Source organism: Diabrotica virgifera, chromosome 9 (genome assembly GCF_917563875.1).
Source record: "Diabrotica virgifera virgifera chromosome 9, PGI_DIABVI_V3a".
NCBI lineage: Eukaryota > Metazoa > Arthropoda > Insecta > Coleoptera > Chrysomelidae > Diabrotica > Diabrotica virgifera.
The window spans coordinates 25,762,172-25,780,495 of record NC_065451.1 but is presented as its reverse complement, the minus strand read 5'-3'; the positions used below and the strand labels follow the sequence as shown (position 1 = coordinate 25,780,495).

Sequence of the window (18,324 nt, the reverse complement as noted above, 5' to 3'; positions counted from 1 at the left end):
GGATCTCCGATTTTTTTATTTATTGTTACTGCATTCATGTCTGTAGACAATGTTGCAATCTATTATGAGCACAATAAAAAAATATAGTAATAAAATAATAAATAAATATTTAAAAAAAAAACAAGAAAAAAAATACAATCACTGGAAGCGAAACTAAACAATACGGAAGAAATATAACCACTGGATTCGGAACTGGATATGGAACTGGATAATATTAGAAAACTGATATTATAATATGTAAGCACTACGAGCCTAGTAGGCCCATGGCTTGATGTACTATTCTTTTCCACTCCCTTTTGTCAGTCGCTTTTGTTTCCCAGTTCCTTAAGTTAATTCTTCTCATATCTTCTCTAACTCCATTACTCCATCGTGACCTCGGTCTTCCTCTTCGTCTTTTCCCTGCCAATGCACTAGATAGTACCATTCTGGGAATTCTAGATGGAATCATCCTCTGCACATGGCCCAACCATCTAAGTCTTTGCGCCTTAATTACTGCTAGTATGTTAGGATCTTGATAGAGCTCAGTTAGTTCCTTATTTGTTCTTCTTACCCATTGTCCATTTAAGTTTTTCCCACCGAAGATTTTGCGCAGTATTTTCCTCTCCCAAACTAATAACAACTCTTGATGTTTTTTTGTTGTGACCCATGTTTCAGAAGCATACGTTACTATCGGCCTTATTACGGTCTTGTAAGTTCTTAGTTTTGCTCTTCGTGATATATGTTTACTTCTTAACAACCCATTAAAAGCAAATATAGCGCGGTTGCCCGACATAATTCTCTTTTGTATTTTTTCTTCACAGTTAGGATCTCTTGTGAAGACAGTTCCTAAGTACTCAAATCTCTCAACTTCTTCGAATTTATACTGTGTTCCCTTCGCTGTTGTCATTGTTATGTATTGCCCCGAACGAATTGCTTATTTGTCCATTCCATATACTTTGTTTTTGCTTCATTTATATACAATCCTTTGGTTGCTGCCCTCTCCTCGAGTTTCATGAGTGTTTCTATAAGTTCTATTTTGCTCCTAGCCAAGATTACCAAATCGTCTGCGAATGCCAAGTACTGATGTTTTTTGTGGTAGATCAGACCTGTTCTATTAATGTTTGCTTCCTGTATAACCTTTTCTAGTAATATGCTAAACATTATAGACGATAATGGATCACCCTGTCGCAGTCCTTGTTTGACCTCAAAGCTTTCTGTTATAGTATTGTTTATCTTGACTTTATCATACTGATAGATCATACTGATATTGTTTAAAAACACTAATAATATTGATATAAAATGTTAATCAATTTTATTTATTGTTATAAGAATCAAAGGTAAATATGATTAGGCGAATGAAGCCTTAGGTTTCGCAGTCAATATCCCAACCACACACACATGTTGCAATCTATTTCAATACGGTTTATAGTACAAACTATACATTTAATATCAAAATAGTGGGATATATTTTTTTAGTTGAGGACACTTGGTCACATTGCATTGTTTCAGGATAAGGTGAAATATCTTCAATAAATGGAAAAAAGCATGTATGTCATATATTATAATACTTTCTATACTCTTAATACGCAGTCTCGTATAAATTTGTAGTGACATGATTTTAAGTATAAGAACAAGAAGCTTGCAACAATTTTCAGAGAAAATAGAAAACTAAAACTATTTTAAAATGATTATTCGAAATAAAACATATGCACATATTCACTGTATTTGCCATCTAGTGGAATAACTGTAAAATTAAGTCAGTAAAAAAGGTACATTAAGTTTAATTAAATTAAGTAAATCATCTTGTATACTAAAATTAAGGTTGGAAAATTTTCATTTCAAAATGAAAATCGACAGGGGCAACAGTACCTATACTAAAATACACTCTGTATAGATAATTATGTCAATGTTAATAATACTGGATAGAGAATTGAATATCCTTTCAAATGAGCTAGCACACGCCCCTCTTCCCTATTTAAAAATAAGGGGTGGGGGAAATGGAAGGGAGGGGGTTGACAAATGACAGATATGTATGTACCGTAAAAACTGTGTTCCCCTTAGATCAAAAGTCGGGCTTTTATATTTATATATTAAGTTCAATATAAATTTCACATAACTGAACTATCACTGTATCCTCCATTTTGATTATTATTGTTCTCAACTAACGCTATTTTCAAAATTCTTGCTTTCCTATCCATCTTTAACGTAAATTATTAAAAAATATAAAACTATTTCTTTATTAACGCTAGTCTCCGATAAGGCTACCGTGATTTAATGCTGAGGTACTAAAATGTTATAAAATTAACAAACAGTACGAGCAAGAACAAAGAGTCCACATCCTTCTTATAACTACAAGTGACTGAAACATCGAAACAATAATAATTCTTACAGTGTTATACAGAAAAAGGCAGTAGAAACGATTAATCTCATATTTATCGACAACACTGTATGGTCCTCACTTGATGAGCTGTAAGAAAATATACACGTAAAGTTGTCCTCATTTTGTGCGCATAACGAAAAAGTATATACAGTCTCACTTTAATAGCTGCGTATAATGGCCTCACTTGGGTGGCAATATACTTGAACCATACGGGGCACACATACGTAATTTTTTTTGTGTATACTCGTCATTTTTTAATTGCTATTTACTTGTCAAGGTCACTATGAAGAGTTGAAACGATTATGTCTACGTTTTCTACCGGTCCTCACTAAGTGCGCGTAATGTCAGGACCTCACTTTGATATCTGTGCATAAATATATATATATATATATATATATATATATATATATATATATATATATAATATATATGGTCCGTTGTCACTTTTAAACCACAAATGTTAATTTTTATGATATAATGACAATTCATTTTTTATGTTTTAGGATAAAGTGTTCCTTGTCCATATCCTGCCAATAAGCCAAAACACGACTGAACAAAATGGAGAGAGTTAGAATATTTATCATAGTGGTCTCGGTTATTTTCGTATGTCTTATCTTCATTAAAGCATTCATAGACTGGTTTAGTGATAAGAAACCACGTAAATCTCAAAACAACAACTTCGTTTCCGACAATTACGAAAACGGAGTGATCTTCACCAGTGAGCCCTATGGAACCAACTACAATGTTGAGTCTGTCAACGAAGTTACACATACTGTTGCCTCGGGTCTGGCGGGTGGTTTTGCAGAAACATTTACTTCTTCGTTCGCTGATCCAGGGGGGAGTTCCACGTACGATTCGGGTGGAGGTGGCTTCGACTCTGGAGGTGGAGGAGATTATGGAGGAGGAGGAGATGCTGGCGGTTCATACGATTAAATGTTCAAATAGTCCGGGCTGTATGATCGCACCCGTTAGATAAAATATTCCGATTCGTTTTTGTGCATAAATTTACTCAAAAAGAGTAAGTTTGTGCTTATAACAAATCCACAGAGTGCCAGGTACCGCGGTCGGTAAAATTGTTTAAACAATTTTTTTTAACAAATTCAAAAAATAAATTTTTTCACTTCGGACAGATTTTTTTAGATTTGTTGGATCATTCTGAGTAAAAAAGTCTGTTGTGATTTTTCTCTAAAATTGATTGTTGTTGAGTTATACGCGATTTAAAATTTGAAAATCGCGAAAATGGCAATTTTCAAGGGTTAATAACTCGGTTAACTTCGAGAGAGATGCACTATTGGACAGCATGTCTTTCTCATACTCACGCCTCAATACGCGCTTAGCGCTCATTGTTAATAATTAAAAATAACAGCTTTGTAATATAATAGTGACAAAAATTTCATCATTATAACTTTCATAATAATAACTTTTAACCGAGTTATTAAGCCTTGAAAATAGCCATTTTCGCGTTTTTCAAATTTTAAATCGCGTATTACTTGACAACAATCAATTTTAGAGAAAAATCACAAGAGACCTTGTTTGCTCAGAATGACCCAAAGAAGCTAAAAAATTTGTCCGGGGTGAAAAAATTGATTTTTTGAATTTGTTCAAAAAAATTGGTCAAACAATTTTCCGACCGCGGTAACCCCTGACACCCTGTGGATTTGTTATAAGGACCTCTTTTTGAGTAAGTTTGTGCAAAAAAATCGAAATAATTTACCTAACGGGGGCGAGCATACAGGCTGGAATATACTCAAATAATCAGCCCTGTGATGGATGACCGAAGTTATCGTTAACGTAAAGTTATCCTGTAGTTATGTTATAACCATCGAATTGGTGTGATGTATCATACTTAACTTAACTATTTGCGTTATTTCTTGACAGTTCTTGAGTTATCTGGTCACTTTATAACGCGACGTTAAACCTCAAGTTATGAGATAACTCTGTAGTTATGCAAGGTTAGGTTCATCTTTTGACTTGTTTTTAGACAGAAATCAAGTGAATTTAGAAGCTGGTAATTTAATAATTAAGAATAGAAGGGTAATACAATTTTAAAAATTATACAAAAATCAAATCGAGCGATATAAGTTGAAATTTTATTTTAAGTACATACTGAGCTTTCTATCCAGAGTTGCCAGATGATATTTTATAAATCCCCCACTTAGAAACTGAAATTCCCTGAAATTGAAGCTCAAATACCCCAAAGTCTCCAAATTTAAATTGTTGCCGCATTTTAATAAATTATTATAGGGGAGTGCAATTAGAACGAAAAGATACAATGTTTCGGAAAAAATCAAACAAGGTTATATTTTTCTAAAACTTTTTTTGTTAGTTTATAAATATGTTAAAGTAAAAAGTTCTACTCACAAATTTCGCCGCTAATTGTTTATTAATTGTTTAAACAATAACTATATTTTTGTATAATAAAAGTAGTTGTAAAATCCGAATTTTTTTTTAAACGTGTTTGTTTACATATATGTAAATATTTTTGAGAGGTTGCTGAACCTGAATCAAATTTTGATAATTTAAATTATAAAATGGTAGATCCAAAATGGCGGATAATTTAAAAAATAGTTGTAAAATCATAATTTCTTTACAAAATGTATTTATTTCTATATATATTTACTTTTGAGAGCTTTGATAAACCTAACTTAAATGTTAATATTATAAACTGTAAAATGGCGGATCCAAAATGCCGATTTTCTAAAAAGAACATTTTTCTAAAACATTTATTGTCTTTATTTTTAACAGGTTGTTGAATCTGAATTAAAGATTAAAAATTTAAATTTCGAAATGGCGGATATTTAAATGAAAAACAAGTAGAATCCAATCAAACAAATATGGAATTTCATTCTTAAAAAAAAAAAGATAAACAAATAATTTTCACAATAATATTAAAAATTAAAGTTTATTAGAAAGAATATTATAAAAAAACAAATTTTCGATTAGAAGGATATATTTACATATTGGAACGTAGTTTTTAATTCCAAACAACTTTTCTTTATAAAAATTTTCGATATTGTGAAATATAAAGTTACTTTACTCGTGAGTGAAATTCATATTTTTTAACATACGTCGTACAAAATTAACAAAATTTGATATTTGATGGTTGCATCTTATGTTATATACGATGCAGAGTATTTTATAAAGAATAACTTTTTTTAGTAAAACTGATATTAAAAAAGTTATCAATAGATTCCAAGTTACGCAGACGTACTGTATAAGAGCTAAAAAAATGTTTTTTGTTAAACATTTATTATTGTTGAAGCTTATTATTAAATGTATTTTAGGTAAGTTTTACAGAAAAAAGTTTTGATCACTCTGTATATATACATTTTTTCAGCTGGTAATTTTCGGTTTTTGTATTACATTTTTGTTATCTTTCTTAGTTTTCTCAAAAAGAAATTGTTTATTTCATTTTTAAACTAAAATAATTCCGTGATTTTTAAAGATTACATTCCAAGCTTTAAAAAAATAGCAAAAAAATTGTATTATATTTATTCAAACTTGAGTAATACCGTCTTAAAATGGTGGGAATTCTGTAAAACTACGAAGTTTTAAAAAATTACATTTTTTGAGACATCGTATTATTTGAATTAAATTTTTGAGATTTTTTTTTAATAAAACATCGTTTAGTAAGATGATTGAGAGTTAAGTTATGCAAATTTGAGAGTTTTATAAGTAAAATTGTATTAGTTAAACATTTTTAAATCATTTTTAAACAAAATTCACGTAAGGCTCACTTTCCGCCCACACCGTACTTATGTCCATATATTTTATTTCTTTATATTACAACCATAAGAAAGCTTATTTCATCCTCTTTCATGTCCAATTTGTAAAATTTCTTTTGATCCATTAGTTAAAGAATTACATTAAAAAAACTCAACCGTGCAATTCTTTCAACGCTAGTTTACAGTGCGCCAATGTGTGTGAGAAGGGTGACTTCAGCGTTATAAATAAAAATTACAGAAGCTAGAGATTTAATTTTAGAAAAATTTTATGTAAGGTTTTTTTTGTAAAATTTTCTGAATTTTTCAATGGTCAAGTCAGTTTTTTTCTAAAAATTATATTTTCGGAGTTATTTAAAAAAACATCTAACTTCGCTGTTCATTTGTTTAATAAAAAATGAAGCACCCACTTCTCGAGTAGAACTTTTTGATATGTTGTTTATTAAACACTTCTTAATAAAATTACAAAAAGTTTTATCTTGTTTGATTTTTTCCGAAGTGAAAATCTAAATGCACTCCCCTATTAGTCAAATGAAGAGAACAGTAAAGCAAAATTCATACTACAATATCAATGAGGGCCATGGAAATAATTCATAGTTCCTATCGTCTTCGATTATATGGGAGTATAATATACAGTTCTATGTACATTCGCAAATTTAATTTACCATGACCCCTTAAAATCATCCATAATTTTCCGCCCCCAAAAAATCCCACTACAATTTCTGCTTAGAAAAATTTCAATAGACGCTTTCAAATTAACCCAAAATTTTGGGAAAATACACCAATCTGGCAACCCTGTTTCTATCTACCGTTTGAAATAGGGATGGCGGTTTTTGACAAAACACCGGTTTTCGGTTATAACGGTTTTTTCTGCTTACGGTTTAACCTGCCGGTTATAACCGGCCAAAAAAAAACCGGTTTTTGGAAAAACCGGTTTTTGGTTTTTTTAATCCAATAGGTTACAACGTTACATTTACAATACACTTTAGTTTGCGATACTCCTTTCGACTCGATATCAATATGATCAAAATTAGTACTATCGACAGAACATGTATTACTTTTAACACGTTTTTGTATATTTGTAGAATAGGTACATTTTAACTCATTTAATACTTCCTGTATGAGTGTATCGTTTTGAAAACGTAGCGAAATTCTTGGAGATTCGTATTCGTAATCAGTAATTCGATATTCATAGTCAGAGCACTATTTTTGGCAATCAGAAAAAGTCATTCACCCACTTTCAATGTCAAGAGTTAAGTGTGAAAAATAGATGATATTTGCGTCTAATTCAACCAGATCACTTCTTATGTAAATATTATGATTACAAATACCTTTTCAAGGAAATATTATAATAAAATTTAATAATTGTTTCTCGCTGATGTGAGATTGCACAGATTTTGTTTGAAATAATTACTTGAGAATAATAATTATGATTGGGATCCGAAATAATGCCTAACCTAATCCTAATCACCGTAAAAACCTAATAACCGGTTTTTACTTTAAAAAGAAAAAACCGGTTATAACCGGGACAAAAAAACAACCGGTAAAACCGGTTATTGCGAAGTAAAAAACCGGTTTTAGGTTTAAACCGGTAGGTTTTTCCCATCCCTAGTTTGAAAGCAACTTACAAACACCAAGGAACCCAAACAGCTGTTTCCTGTTCGGTCATCGGCGGTAGCCGACGACGGGTATGTTCGGAACAATCTCTCTCGCTCACTCCAACTTGTACTATTTGTACATAAGTTTCTCTTTGTTACTTCAAAATTTGTTCCTCAAAACTTCTTTCTAATATAACGTTGATGATATAACTATCTCATAACTGCGAGCGATACAGCACACCAAATTTTATCTATACAGTTATGGGCACGTTATTCCTGAGAGTTATCTTAACTTTAACTCAAACGTTAAACTTATCTTCGGTCATGCATCACAGGACTGAATGTGTATCAGAGTATATTATAGATTGTATTGATTTCCTTAAGGGCACCCAAAGTCCGAAAATTTATTTTTTTTAAGTTTTTTGCGTTATAATTGAAAATTATTCTCCGAAATCTTCTCTTTTCAACGATATAACACATTATAGTACAGAGGTGGCCAAGCTTCTTAATAGTCCGAGCCACTTTTCACAAGTTGAAATTTTTCGCGAGCCGCAATAAAATACTTATTCAAACAGTATCTAAGTATAGAAGGTATTTACAATTTTCTTAACAGAACTTTTACTTACTGAAAACCGAAATACAATTACGAAATATTTAAACTTAATTACATTTTTGTTTTCCCTCTTTTGATAATTCTTTAGAATTTGGTGATTAATATGTGACTTCTCAGTAATTCTTTTAGATGCTGGTTAGGTAATATTGATCGGTGTTAGGATTTCACGAATTATAAAATGGAATAAAATGGTCCACACAAGTACGTTGTTCCTAATATGGAAATAATTCGACAAGCATTCTTTTTTAGGGTACCTTCTTGGATTCTGGTACAAATTTCCAAAATTCGGTATTCGACGTCGACTTATAGTTTTATTTTCGAGCTTGATCTTCTTGCGTCTCTATTCATTTTAATTCTCCAGATGTTGTTTGGGCCATATATTGGTAATAATAAAAAATTCACCTTATGAACTATGTTCATTTCAAATGAATTCGAAAAAAAAAATGAAGAGACGATTTAACATATTTTAAGTCTTCAAATCTATTTTGGAGTTCGGTCAATATTCCTTCCGGCATTTTTATATACCTACTGGTAAAATTTTTCTAGTATAATATGGTAAAAAAATTTTTTCTAAGTCGAGTAAAATGACTTAAATGCAAAATGTGTACCTAATACAAATTACAAATTACGTCTGTAGCAAGAGTTATACAAAAATCGTTCTGGATTCGGTTGATTACTGACTTTTACACTGCGCCACTCTTATGTAATGTTCGTTAGCGCAGTTTTCGATGTGTCATATCATTCTTATCTTGGATGGAAATGGAATTTGTTGCAAAGTCTTTCATGTTTGTTGTCAGTAAATTAAAAGACATTTTGAAACACATATTATGGAACGACAATAATTTTTTAAATCATATCTAATACAAAATTGAAAAATAACTCGGGTACAATCGAGAGCCATAAGTAATCCTTCAAAGAGCCGCATGTGGCTCGCGAGCCGCAGTTTGGCCACCCCTGTTATAGTACAAAATATCCATGGTTACGAAACTATTGTATTTATTTTCTGAACGTCTGCACTCAACTTACCGTGTACCAGTAGCTTTATAACCTATTAGAGTGTTTTATGTTTGTGCGATTTCCCGAATACTAGGTTTTTAACTTTTGATGTCAGATATCTCTGGATTCTTAGATGATATAAGGTCCAAATTTTTACAGTGGTTGTAGATAGATAATGTCTAGTCCCGCGTAAAGTTTTATTGAAAAATGTATAAAAACAAGTAAAATAAAAAATAAAATCCAAACTTTTTTGGTTTTTTTTTGTAAGAGTATTTTAAAAAAAATTAAAATAAATTTTCTTTCACTCAACTTTACAAAAATCTACGTGGGACTAAACAATGCATGTAGGTTCAAAATAAAACAAAAATTAGGTCTCTAAGTGCTTTGGTTGCAGAGCTATGTGACATAATGTTAACATTGTCGTTAAATGGGACTTTGGGTGCCCTTAAGAAATATGTCTAGGCTATGCTTATAATTTAATATATGAGTAAATCGATAAAACAATATTTTTCTACGGCCGTGCTAAAAGAGCCACTTTCACGCACGCATTTCGTTTCCGAACGTTACACTTTCACGCACGGCGTGCGTGAAAGTAAATTTGCCGGGAAAGTAAAATACCTTGTAATACGGCATTATAATATATTATAATTTATAATACATGCAATAAACTAATATTTAGATATTATTTACTAATTTATTTCAAATTTATCTTATTGTGTTCATGTTTTAATGAAATTAGCGCGATTATTTCATTCATAGGAGATTCTGACCAATAGAAAGCTACAGAAATAAAAATTAAACTGATAATTTTTGATAATATCCCGTCGTCAAGTATATTACGTCAGATGCCCTTCGTTGCTACGAAAAAATACATTCAGTGACATTAATGACAATAATTACTGTTTTAAAAGTTATAAAAGTGATGACTTTCAACCGTCAAATATTGATAACAACTGTGTGTTTAACTGTAGTAATTTGTGCTTACATAAATAAATTACAATAAAATTTTGGTCTTGAACAGTTTTATTCATGAAATAATCGCAACAAATTGCACTCGATCTCTAAAATTATTATCGAATTGTTTCCCTCGTGCCACTTTTGACATAATTTCACTCCCCTTCGGGTCGTGAAATTAAAACTGTCAAAAGTGTCACTCGGGAAAAATTCGATAATTTTAGAGCTCTTGTGAAATTACTACTGATAATTCGATGAAATAAAATTATTTTGACATAATATTTAAAAGTCAGATCAGTAGACAATTACAATGGTTTTGAATCGTCGTCATGGAAACCAATATCGTCGTCGTGGTAACCCATTATATTGAAAGTTTGGTTTTGACAACAAAGAATTAATTTGTGTATTTTCACTTCTAAATAAAAATTGATATAACTCTATTTTTTGTGGCTTTTTTCCAAACGTAAGGCCCTAGAAAAAATATTGTTCCTAACTCATGCGGAAAGTGTCATCCCCGCACTCGACTGCTTGCCCGAACTCCGCTATCGCGTCGTTCGGATCAACGGCAGTCTCGTGCGTGAAAGTATCACTTTCCGCACTAGTTAGGAAATAGGTGAAAGTATCACTTTCCGCACTAGTTAGGAAATAGTTACTTCCCTAACTAGTGCGGAAAGTGATACTTTCACGCACGAGACTGCCGTTGACCCGAACGACGCGATAGCGGAGTTCGGACAAGCAGTCGAGTGCGAGGAAGACACTTTCCGCATGAGTTAACAACAATATTTTTTCTAGGGCCGTACGTTTGGAAAAAAGCCACAAAAAATAGAGTTATATCAATTTTTATTTAGAAGTGAAAATACACAAATTAATTCTTTGACAAGGTTGTCAAAACCAAACTTTCAATATAATGGGGTACCACGACGACGATATTGGTTTCCATGACGACGATTCAAAACCATTGTAATTGTCTACTGATCTGACTTTTAAATATTATGTCAAAATAATTTTATTTCATCGAATTATCAGTAGTAATTGCACAAGAGCTCTCAAATTATCGAATTTTTCCCGAGTGACACTTTGACAGTTTTAATTTCACGACCCGAAGGGGAGTGAAATTATGTCAAAAGTGGCACGAGGGAAACAATTCGATAGAGATCGAGTGCAATTTGTTGCGATTATTTTATGAATAAAACTGTTCAAAACCAACATTTTATTGTAATTTATTTATGTAAGTACAAATTAGTACAATTAAACACAGTTGTTATAAATATTTGACGGTTGAAAGTCATGACTTTTATAATTTTTAAAACATTAATTATGATTAATATCACTGAATGTATTTTTTCACAGCAACGAAGGGCATCTGACGTAATATACTTGACGACGCGACGGGATATTATCAAAAATTATCGGGTATAATATCACAAGAGAGTGAGAATAAATTGAAAATAATGCGACAGTTTTTCGAAAATTTGTTGTCTGGCAATAGACACGAGAGCCCGCAGGGCTCGAGTGGCTATTGCCCAATGACAACAAATTTGAGTAAAAATGAAGCATTATTTTCTTATTTATTCTTGCTGTCGTGTGATATTCGTAAGATTATTTTTTAATACGTACATTATGGATATTTTCTTAAATGTGACAGTTGTCAAAACTAGGAAACTAGTTGCCATTAAACAGAAACAATCTACATAAAAAAATTATATCGGGAATTTTCTACAGTAGATAATTCTCAGTATAATTTTAATCTGATTGGACAGAATTAAACACGTGATCAAATATCTTACTATACGATTGGAAGTTAAAATCATCAAAAAATAATCAGTTTAATTTTTATTTCTGTAGCTTTCTATTGGTCAGAATCTCCTATGAATGAAATAATCGCGCTAATTTCATTAAAACATGAACACAATAAGATAAATTTGAAATAAATTGGTAAATAATATCCAAATATTAGTTTATTGCATGTATTATAATATATATTATAATGCCATATTACAAGGTATTTTAATTTCCCGCAGGCCGTGCGGGAAAATTTACTTTCACGCACGCCGTGCGGGAAAGTGCAACTTTCGGAAACGAAATGCGTGCGTGAAAGTGGCTCTTTTAGCACGGCCGTAGAAAAATAACTATTTTGTGTCATATTGTTCAATGTTTAAGTACTTATTTAAAAATTATAATTCATTTTATTTTTTTTTTCATTTAAATAACAAAGTCGCCTCCACCTGAAGGTTATTAGTGACAATCCTGTGACCTTTGTAAAAATTGAAATTTATGTAACAATTTTTTAAGTAACCCAATAAATTTTTCGCAACACAATTTTTATCATGTAGATAATGTTTTCATCTTATTTGGAAAATTGTAAGAAAGTTTTTGAGTTTCATATTTAGGACAATCTATCAGGAAGTGGTGCTAATTGTCTGTCTATTGCATTACAAGTTTCGCATTTGGCATTTGGAAGTTCGCTACTTGAGAAGAGATATGCAAGATTATACCCTAATAATGTTCAAGACGTAGTCGTGTAACCGTATTATGTAGGTAAGTAGTGATCTACTTCTGTCAGTGGTCTTTCAAGAAAAGATGTCAGTTTTGATGCTTCTAAGTTTGGATCTTGAAGAAGGATTACTATCTGAAAATGAAGGAATAATTATTAACAGAAAAACCATTTACAACATAAGATATGCAGATGACACCGTGATTATGGCAAACTATACTAACCAACTCCAACTAGGTACTACTAAACAAAACAAACAGATTCGACAGAGTATTCTGTCAAAGAAACAGTTTTCTTTCAAAAAACTGATTAGCAATAAAATGCACACTTGTAAATAGATGACGGAGTTACGAGAACAAAAGGAAGACAAGACAGAAAAAGGAAAATAATACAGAAATAGACACGACAAATACCACATTTACTGGTACATGGAATGTAAGAACATTATACGAAATAAGCAAGCTGGAACGTATGAAGAAATGACCAAATGTAACGTAGAAATTATGGGATTAAGCTAAACACCTTGGAATTGCAGCGGAAAAAACCGGCTAGGAGATGGACAGATAATGATATACTTTGGAAATCTAAATGAAAACGTTAAACATGAAAAAGGTGTTGCAATAATGTTGTTAGAAAAAGGAAAATGCTATATTACAGTGGGAGTCAATATCTGAAAGATTTATATGAGTGAGATTCAAGTCAAAATACAACAAAATATTTGTAATCAACGTTTACACCCCTATAAACGAAAGTAATCAGGAAACTAGAGAAAATAATAGTCATTAAAAGATTGAATATTAACTAGACGGAAGGAGGAGAAGAGGAAGAGCCGCTAAAAGCTGGAAATGAACTGTAATAAACGATCATGAAAAACTTGGCCTGAGATGGAGAGAGGTCAGAGAGCGAGAAATATAGAGGAATGGAGAAGACTTGTCCCTAAAGGGAAATTTCAAAAGAATAAAACAGAAAGGTATGCGCCGATCTAGCTAATCAGCTATCTTTCAAGTTTGCCTAAGAAATGCAATAGAGCCGAATACTCTATAAGGACGGAAGACAGTAGAGAGAGTGAGAAAGGATGATAGTTGCCACCAGGGCCGCATTTAGGTCAATTGACGCCCTAGGCAATCCTCTAATAGCCGCCCTTCAAACATGTACCATTTTTGCGAAAAAAAAATTGCAAGCAGAATTTTTTATTTAAATAAGAATACACTAAAAATGGATTTAAACTTCGATATTTATATACATATAACAAAAAAAAATTGTCATTCCAGTTCGATCACATAAGAGATTTCTTTCTTGATTTTTCTTTTACAAAATCATCTATAATACTATACGTCACTTTCTATGAACAAAATCGACAAATTGTTAACACGTTCTTGCGTCATACTTGATCTGAAATTATTTTTCATTCGTGACTTTTTCGAAAATGACCTGTCCAACATGTCCATTCAGTGGACACGTTGACAACTGGGATGCACAAATAAATGCGCAAAGCAATGTCAAAATTAGGGAAAATATCTTTCAATCCACTCTTCTTTAAAGATTTAGATATGTCAATTGGTGATTTTATTGTGATATCCAAACAACTCTTTAACCCTCCGTTAGTCGCTATCGGTGTCACACACCGACGACAGAATTATTCATTCGGGATTTACAAAATAACTGGTTTTTTCTATCGCCATTTTCTGTACCTCTTCCTATCAACTAACCTCGTGTTAGTATACATTCTTACCTACTTGGGTAGTTTTGCGAGTTTTATAGCTATTTTCGGTGCAAGACTCCGTAGCGACTAACTGTGTGGTTATTACTTTATTGGCATAACTTGCAGTTCAGGTAAAGATTTAGCATCTTATTATTGCATTTTATCGGTAAGCTTTGGTCAAATCTTATTTATAGATGTCCTTTGAAGCCGAACAAAAACGTTTGTTGGAATTATGGGAAATGGTTCCTAGCGAATATTTTTATATTACAAATAACAATATGTATATTGTTATACTAGGGTTTTTCATTTTATATCTGTTGTTTTTCAATAAAACATTTTCAAAAATATTTTTCAATCATTCCTATACACAATATAAAATATTTGTATGAATTTTATAGCAATAACTATTTTTTTTAAATTGTCTGTCTCTGACACCGTAGCGACTCTTGATGCTCCGTTTATCCTAGCGACTAACGGAGGGTTAAGTGAATGCATTCATGTATGAATGATGTATCTAGTTGTTTTTATTTTATATCCGATTTTCAGCTCCTTTAATAATTTTTTCATTGTTTAATTTTGGTGAATCTTTTATAACATAAAAAAGTTAATAAATAAGTCGATAAGATTCCAGGCGTCTATTCAGGTCTCTGGTCTCTTATCAGAGTGTCGATTATAATTAGAATGTGTGGATTTTCATCTCATCACTAGCTGAAAAGTTTAGTTCCTCATCGGCCCCCTCGTCAAATTGAATATTTTTTTCTTTCTTATTTTTTTATATGTTTTATTTGGGTACAATTTTTTGGTTTTCTCTTCATAAATGGCAAAATAATTTCTGATTGAGGTAAAGTAATTTGAAGAAGCTTCATATTGCAGGACTCTGGACATCGTTTTTATTGGATAGGTTCACTGTTTCTAAAATATGTTGCCAAATGACAACTAATAAAGCCATTTCAAAAGTGTCCATTTTTTCAAATATAGAAAGCTTAATGTTTCACAGCTGCAGTTTGACATTAGTCGTTAGAGATATTTAAAAGCGCAGTTTTTGTTCTTTGGTCCTTTGATTCTTCATGTTGTTTTAATCTGACGCCAGCATTCTTCCAGTCATTGAAACCTGTAGTGAAAGAAATAGGTTGCGCCTGAAATAGACGGCAAGGAATACAAAATACACTATTTTTCAATATAGAATAAAGTAGCCAATTCCTGAACTTCATTTCACCGTTCAACATTTTTCTGAAAAAATTATTCCTTGTTAGGGACCTATTTATTCCAGTCGAATGCCCTCTAATGGCGGAATATGAAAAGTCAATATTCAGGTCCTGTTGTGGAGGACCTCAAATGAATGCCCATTTCTATTCCATTGATGGATGTACTTAACTGTATTCAGTATACAGTATTTTGCCGCCCTCTCATAATTTTCCGCCCTAGGCAACTGCCTATATTGCCTAATAGATAAAGTGACCCTGGTTGCCACCATTATTGGCGTGTCCGCTGTGTTCATCAAAGCATGCATAGACTGTTTCAGTGATAAGAAACCATTTCAATTTTAAAACAACAAATTCGTTTCCGACAATTACAGTGATTTTCACCAATGAGCCCTATGTAACCAACTACAATGTTGACTCTGTCAACGAAGTTACACAAATTCATCACTTCGAAACCAGTGATAACATAGATACGATACCAGGTGACACAGACAACACTGGATCTGGAGTTGCCTCTGGTCTTGCGGGTGGTTTTGCGGAGACTTTTTCTTCTTCGTTCGCTGATCCAGGGGGGAGCTCCACGTACGATTCTGGTGGAGGTGGCTTCTACTCTGGAGGAGGAGGAGATACTGGAGGTGGAGGAGATACTGGCGGTTCTTACGATTAAATGTTCGAAGGTACTTAAATAATGTTATCAGAATATGTGTATAATATGTGTATCAGAATTTATAGATTGTATTGATTACCTTAAGAGCGTAGGTGCAAAATTTCGGTCCAAATGCTTTTTAAATGCATTCACTTTTTTCGAATACTGAGAAAACTAATATTTAAAATTTAAACAATTTAGATTACTTTATTGCCGAGTGCCGAAAGTCCCGTAAAATAAACAGAAAGTTTCTTTTTAAATTGACATATTTAAAATTAAAAACCACTTTTTCTCTTTTTTTTTCATCCCTGTAACCAGGGCGGCGTTTAGGTCAATTGACGCCCTAGGCAATTCTTTAGTAGCTGCCCTTCAAACATGTACCATTTTTGCGAAAAGAAAATTGCAGGAATTTTTATTTAAATAAAAAATACACTAAAAATGGACTTAAATTACGATGTTTATACCTATAACAGAAAAAATTGTCATTCCAGTTCGATCACATCAGAGAATTCTTTTCAAAAAAAGACTTCAAAATTTTTTTTAACAATATCGACAAATTGTTAACACGTTCTTGCGTCATACTTGATGGGAAATTATTTTTAATTCTTGACACTTTCGAAAACGACCTTTCAGCGGACACGTTGGCAACTGGGATGCGCAAATAAATGTGCAAAGCAATGTCATAATTAGGGAAAATGTTTTTCAATCCACTTATTAGTACAGTCAGTGAAAGTTTTCACCTCCAATTTCGTTGAACCTCCATCGATTTTCATGAAAATTGGGGAGTAGTTAGAGGATGTCTCAAGGAACAAAGGTGACATGATGCCAACTTGCGCTTTTACTGTGATGGTGGATGGCACCCTTTTTTGGGTGAAAATTATTATTTTTAAATAATACCATAAATCGATGTAGAGACAAATTCTAAGCAAAATTTGTTATCAATATAAATCAATACTTTTTGAGTTATTAAAGATCAAAGATTTTATTTTTTCGTAAAATAATGCATATTTTAAAGCTGTTTTTCATGCATAACTCAAAAACTATAAGCTTTTACAAAAAAAAAAAAAAAAAAAAATATTAGTGTTTCAACCATTCTTATTGTGAACTATTGTGATCGAGTTTTGATATTGTGTGTCTAATTTGTTTTTATTACCAAAAAAGATATACCTATATTCTGAAAAGGAAAGAATTTTTCCTTCCTTTTTTTAGACAAAACGTTTCATTTTACCTTTAAACCGTTGTTTGTAAGGGTATTCAAACTATTAAATAGACTTAACAATAATTGCAAATAGGTTCAAATTAAAATAAATTAGTTTTAGATACCGAAATAATTGTACAATGGAGACACTGCAGTCCTGTCGCCAGGAGGGGCGGGGGCTTTACAACGGCCTCCTTTATTCAGATGTACTCACCCAAGATTTTTTATGTATTTTGACCCGTAGATCACGCATTTATTGGGTAACAGTAGATCCGGATGTCAATAAGATTGTTATAAACAAAGAACTTGAGGAATTACATAAGTGATTTCTGGCAAAACAAAACATGTTTGTGTATTTTTTGGGTCATTCTAAGCAAAAAATGTTCTTACAAGTTTTTTCGTAGGATGTATAGTTTTCGAGATAAACGCGGTTAAACTTAAAAAAATCGAAAAATTGCAATTTTTGAATCCGAATAACTTTTGATTAAAAAAGAAAATAGCAATTCTGCTTACCGTATTTGAAAGTTCAAGTCAAATTATACGGTTTTGATTATTTGCATTGCTAAAAATTTATTTTTTTATTGTTAAACAAAGCTATAAACACATTGTGTTTCCTTTGGACAATACATGTGTTTTAACGCATGCTACGTAGAAATTGACTCGCTTGCACTTTTACCTACTCTACCTACTCGTTAAGTTTTAATTGGGAGATCATTGAAAACTTCACTCAAACATGTGTTTATAGCTTTGTTTAACAATAAGAAAATAAATTTTTAGCAATGCAAATAATTAAAACCGATATAATTTGACTTGAACTTTCAAATGCGGCAAGCAGAATTG

General features: G+C 31.9%; 1 protein-coding gene across 2 annotated transcripts in view; it reads left to right on the top strand.

The window, feature by feature from the left end:
- The window catches only part of LOC114334257 (uncharacterized), a 233,071-nt gene that overhangs the window by 202,513 nt on the left and 12,234 nt on the right, over positions 1-18,324 (top strand). The window lies entirely within an intron of this gene.